The 6602-nt window shown below is 39.4% G+C and overlaps 1 pseudogene; it reads left to right on the forward strand.

The window, feature by feature from the left end:
* Mup-ps14 (major urinary protein, pseudogene 14) lies at nt 369-4125 on the forward strand (annotated as a pseudogene).

Below are 6602 nucleotides of genomic sequence, written 5' to 3' on the forward strand. Positions count from 1 at the left end.
AAACTGTCTTTCTGATTCCAAGCCAGATCCAAAGGTGCCTCTAGTTCCAGATCACAGTTCCCTTGAACACCCACTGTTTTCTTGGGAATATGTTTTGAGAAATGTAAGACTACTAAATCAATCCATAGGTGATGATATTGCCAAGTTTGAAAATGGCAGGAACAATCCTTGGCCTCTCATCAATAAATGAGAAAATATTCCACAAAGCCTGACAGAGGTAGAGTTGACCCATACAGGAAGAAAAAAAAAAAAACCCCACTGAACCCAGAGAGTATATAAGGACAAGCAAGGGAGCTGGTGAGTAGAGTGTAGGCAACATCACCAGAAAGGCGTGGTCCTGACACACAGATAATTCTATTTCAGACCAAATGCAGCTGCTGCTGCTGCTGCTGCTGTGTTTGGGACTAACCCTAGTCTGTGTCCATGCAGAAGAAGCTAGGTCTATGTGAAGGAACTTTAATATAGAAAAAGTACGATCAGTGAATTGTATGTACGATCAGAATGTGCTTTGGGGAAATGTTTTAGCTTAGTGGGTCCTTTGAGGGAATGGTTATAGTTCCACAATCTATTAGACAAATGAATGGCTCCAGACCTTGAAGTAAGACCAGCTACTCAGATCTAACAATGTTTGGGGACCTCTGTTCTCACTGAGAGGTAGGGACAGTATGCTAAGCATTGTGGCAACTGGCATGAGATATACCCCTGTGTATGCTCAGACCCTAATGCATAGGCTGGAGTTCAAGTGGAAACATGCATGTGGTATCCCTGCTTCTTCTTCCTTAACCATTTGCTTATCTACTACAGATTAATGGGGAATGGTACACTATTATCCTGGCTTCTGACAAAAGAGAAAAGATAGAAGAACATGGCAGCATGAGATTTTTGTGGAGCACATTCATGTCTTGGAGAATTCCTTAGCTTTTAAACTCCATACTGTGTAAGTGAGATGCTCCTAGCTGAGAAACATGAAAGGAAAACCTGGTATGGTCTCATGCCTACAAACACTTGGGATTGGGGGAAGAGATGCCTCTCAGTATGCACATGTGTACACACATACTAAGTCTGTATCCAAATCTAGAATGCTTCATGTGACACTGATCCAGGATCTCATAACAGGTTGTTTTTCAAAAGTCAGAGACAGGAGTTGGTGACAGGAATTAATTCACTAAGAGTTCTATAATGGGAGATCAGAGATACTTCTGAAGCCACATTAATGAGACAGTACATCACAAGTTAAGATTATGTGATTATGAATTAAGTTTTTATTAGTAGTTGTTAGCCAAATAAATCCACCCCTTTGTACTTCCATTTTCCTGCAGTAAAGGCTATAATAATAATTCTCCTGTGTGGTACTGGGAACCATATCAGGCTCCGTTACAGAGTGCTAATTTGAGGCAGATGGTGGAAATCTGGCTGGTAATCTAGACCACTGGCTGAAGTTCAGCATTGGTGAAACTTAGAAGTAGTTGCAGTTGTTCTAAGGATGAGAAGTGATTGTCGTTTTCTAGTTTTAAAATAATAGGCAATTTGTGATTGCTAAAGCATCAGATATAAAGGAAATAATGTAAATAAAATCCTTTAGCTAATTTTTCCAAAATAGTCAAAAGTTAAATGGGATCAGAAACTGGAGATATGTATAGTGTAGTGGGGCATGAAGCCAGCCAGTTCAAAATACCTTACTCACCAGTTCACTCTGTTTTATAGTATAGATTAAGAGTGCTCCAAAGTATTTTTAGTTGGTGACAATACAGAAAAGGCTGGTAATATTCTGTGACATGTGTGTATATAAAATGTCTATCCACAAGATGATTAGTAAACCTTAATACCTTTAGTGTGTGTGTGTGTTGCTTTAGTCTGAACTCAGGAACTTGAACCTACTAGTCAAATTAGCACCATCTAATAGCTAACACCCTGTGGCCTGCAAGTGGGATAAGTAGGGGGATATAGAATCTATTTGATACTGCCTGGTGGCTAGCACTGTTACACATCGCTCAGGGTTTAGCAGCAGATAATTTGTTAAAACAAACTTACGAAAGATAGAAACATGTTGCTTGAAGCTGCTGAGGGAGGTAGGTAAGCCTAGGAGAGGATGAGAGAGTGGTGCTCCTGTGGCTTACTGTTCACTAGTGGTCTGGACTTCTCAGAGTCCCTTTTCTTAGATATTACTTCTTGAAGTTCAGAAAGCTAAACACAGAAAGGCACAGACAGTTTACCAATCTCTTCTAGGATATGTATTTTAATGATTTTGTGTTTGGGGTAGAACAAGAAGAGTGTATCCATTAATTCCTGCAGAACAAAGAATTTCTGAGCCATGTCCCATTTTCTCCACAGATGATGGATTCAATACATTTACTCTACTGAAGACAGAATATGATAATTATATTATGTTTCATCTCATTAATGAAATGAATGTGGAAACCTTCCAGCTGATGTTGCTTTATGGTAAAGTATTTTCACACAGACACTGATCTTGGAGTGGAAAAGAAGAAAGAACCTCTAGCTTTAATATGGTCTTCCCAGCTTGGTCCTGCCTCTTTCTCATGTCCTTAAGATTGATGCTCACCTCAATCATCCCTCAAGCATAGTGATGGAAGCACTCTGAAATCTCTCAGTGGGACAGAAGGATATTCTATGGATACCAAATACAGGATAGATCATACCAATGCCTGTCAATCATGTTGCCAACCATTTCCACATCCTTACGGAAAGTCCCTGTCCCCTCACTCAGGCTGTGGTCAATGCACAAAATACAGCTGCTACACTCACTATTGCTCTTTTCACAGACCTAGAACTGGATTTGAGTTCAGATATCAAGGAAGAGTTTGAAAAACTATGTGAGGAGCATGGAATCGTTAGAGAAAATAGCATTGACTTATCTAATGCCAGTAAGTCAGGATTCATTTATTTTTCTCATCGTGAATATTTTATCATAGAGGAAACAAACTCAGTTTGCTACCAGACATTTTTGAAAGCTGAAGAGTCCTATCCTTTCTCTTGGGGAAATAAAGTGGACCTGGTACCTGAACATGTTCTTGTTCTCACACTACAGATCACTGTCTCCAGGCCCTAGAATGAAGATTGGCCTGAGCCTCCAGGTGGGCAATATCCAATGAGAGCAAGGAGGGGGTTGGTGGTCATAGAGAGGCCCTTCCAAAAGTATTAGCATTGTGCACTCAAATTACAATAAAAATAGTTTGATAAGGAAACATTGAAGAAAGCTTGTAAATTGGCTTTGAATTGTCTGGATTTGTGTCCTAGTCCTACTTTGAGCTTTGAAGTAAAGTGACTCTAGCACTTAGGCAAGAAAAGAAGGATTTGAGTTTTGCATGGCTGATGTATGCTTGTGTCAAACAGGCTCAGCAATGGGTTCAATATCATTAAAAGACAGAGTAGCCCGATGTGGTATAGCTGCTCTTCAGTGGTCCTCCTCCATCCCACTCGAGATAATAACATCTTAATCTGAACTCCATACAACCTTGGCTTCTTACCTGGGACTGGATGTACCTGATCACGACTTCTCAACCAGTCTGGAGAGCAGACTCCTCTGGCCCTCCCTTCTCATCTAGTCCAAGACTTCACTCATATAATGTGTGAAGTCTTTAATGTAGCTAAGGCTTTTATCATTATTCCACAATTTACCTAACCTTCTTCAGAGCTTCTTATGACAAAGGTTGTGGAAATAAGCCTCTGATTCCATTATGGTCATTTATTCTGACTTTCATCCCTGTGTTCTGGCAAATAATTCCAGTTAGATTGCAAGGGAAGATCCATTTCTTCATCCCCTTTTTCCTATATAATAGAATGTCTCTCTGTCCAGAGGTCAATCTAAAAAGTACTTAATGAGTTTCTGTATTATTTCTTCCTTGATTACACAGTGTTGAGTGGAGACTTCTCACCAGGACTCCAGCATCATCCCTTCCTATCCATACAGCATCCCGTGACAAGTTCTGTGATCTGCTTTCAATCATGTCTCACAGAGAATTGCAATCCCTGTCTCTCCAGCATGCTCCTAGGATTACTCATCAAGAATCAAAGTCTTTCTTTAAATTTCTCTTTGATACACCCATGACAATTATTCTTGAATTTCTTCTTCTTCCTGATCAAAAAATGATTACACTTGCATTTAAATATATGTCTCTGTGTCCAGAAAAAATGTATGGCTGACAATGAGTGAATATGTGGACCTCCTGAGTTCTGATCCTTCCTTCTGGTCCAGAATGTAACCTGAGTTTCAGGATTTTGCCTCCACTGCAACAATTCCAAGCCCTGATGAGTACTGCCTGCTTTTTAGTTCTCCTGCTTTAGTTCTGTCTGAGGACCACAGAAGCATGACACTTCCTGCATGATTCTTCCAAGCATAGTCTTTTTTCTAACAGAGCTTAGGAGAGACATGGATTTCTAAGGCTATGCCTGCTAAGTATGTTTCATGACATGGTGAGTGGGTGTGCTACAGTGGGAGAGGTTTGGTAATTACAGTCCCATTGGATTCAGAGAAAAAGCATACTCTGGCCCCTAGATCAAGAGATTAAATTGGTTCAACTCAGGACACATGAAAGGAGTTCTTGCTGTAGTTTGCTAAAAGATGGCAAAACACTATTGAGAAACCTAGGCTTTTATGATGAAATACCTCCCTTCCCCCAAATGCCCTGACTTTGGGTCCAAGTCATTCTTTGACCAAAGCCTCCTAAGTGGCTTCAAGTACATCTATGGACTACCATGCCCAGATTTCATTTTTAGTCTTGGTAAAAATTTGAGACAAAAAAAAATTGTTCGCAAACTAAGCTATCATTGGAAATCCTTATATAATTAAGTAACAGTTCCAAACAAAGACTCTGTTGAATACATAAAAGGCTTGACAATGCTACCATACCTCAAAAGACAACAACCCAGAGAAAGGTACAGAAACTATTTAGTTATTCCCCGGTCAACATGAGAGCTTGAGGTCACCCTAAATCCTCTTCCTTTCAACACCCAACTCTTTGTAGAAATGAGACTTGAATTAGTGAAAACATTCAAAGCCAAGGAAGAAATTTGCAACCTCAGACAGAGCAATCCTATTGTAAAGGAAGAAGACAGGGAAGAGGTGAGGGTTGATACAGTAGAACTTTACAATGCTTTGTGATCTGGGAGTAGATTACAGCTAAGGGAACATAGAGGGTTGGGGACAACTGTTACAAAGGTAAAAGAATGCCACTTTAGCATGTACACTAAGAGGAACAAGGGCTGAAGCACAGTGATTATGTAAGGAAAGATCCCCACCGTTACATGACATCTACCAAGAAGACAACTATCTGTACCTGCAGAAGTGACACGACCAACCATTCTAAAGTTCAAAGAAGCTGGTGACATGTAAGGACTGGCCTGACTGGTAGATCTAGGAGTTTTCACTTGCAAAAGCTGGCTTGATGCTCATGGTTGGCCCTAATGTCTTATCAGGAATAAATAACCTCACAAAATATCAACATTAGTCACCATCCTCTTGAGATTGCAAACACAGGATCATTTTGCCATCTAAAATGGTGTCTCTCTTCTGGCTAAAATCAGTGACAGGTACTTCTTTACAAATTGCAGAGTTAGGTTTATGTTTCTGTCCACATATTATAGATAGGATATAATGGGCTATTTAATCACTGAGGTGTAATTCCCCAGCTGCACCCAACTTAGAGCTTCCTGAGACATCCCTGAACCCTATAGGAGTTCCTTGCTTCATTCCTTTTATAAAGAGTGTCAGGTGTGCACAGGCCCAGACAGCAAAGAGCTGTTCTCTCAGAAGTGCTTTTACTCCTGGGCTGGGAGGTGAGAAGAGAGAATTTCAGGTACAGAGATACCATAGAAAACATTGACACAATAGTCAAAGGACATGCTAAATGCAAAAGATTCTAACTCAAAACATCAAGGAAATCCAAGACAGAATGAAAAGACCAAAACTATGAATAATAAGATTGGAAGAGAGCAAAAATTACCAACTTAAAGGGCCAGTAAATATTTTCAAGAAAATTATAAAAGAAGACTTCCCTAACCCAAAAAATAAAAAGATGCCCATGAATAAACAGGAAGCAGACAGAACACCTAATAGATTAGATCAGAAAAGAAATTCCTCCTGTCACATAATAATCAAAACAGCAAATGCACAAAACAAAGAAAGAATATTAAAATAGTAAGGGAAAAAGGTCAAGTACCACATGAAGGCACACCTATCAGAATTACAGCAGGCTATGAGAATTACACCAGACTTCTCACCAGAGACTATAATAGCCTGAAGATCCTGGTAAGACATAATACAGATCCTAAGAGAACACAAATGCCAACCCAGGCTACTAGGCCCAGCAAAACTCCCAATTACCACAGATAGAGAGACCAAGATATTCCATGATAAAAACAAATTTACACAATATCTTTCAACAAATCCAGCTCTTCAAAGGATAAATAAGTGGAAAACTAAAACAAAAAAGCAAACTATACCCTAGAAACATCAAGAAAGGAATCTTTTAACAAACCAGAAGGAAGATAGCCATCTTAACATAATTACACCTCTAACAACAAAAATAACAGTAATAATAGTCTTTATTACCTCTTAATATCAATGGACTAAATTTCTCAAT

Source organism: Mus musculus, chromosome 4, assembly GCF_000001635.26.
Source record: "Mus musculus strain C57BL/6J chromosome 4, GRCm38.p6 C57BL/6J".
Lineage (NCBI taxonomy): Eukaryota > Metazoa > Chordata > Mammalia > Rodentia > Muridae > Mus > Mus musculus.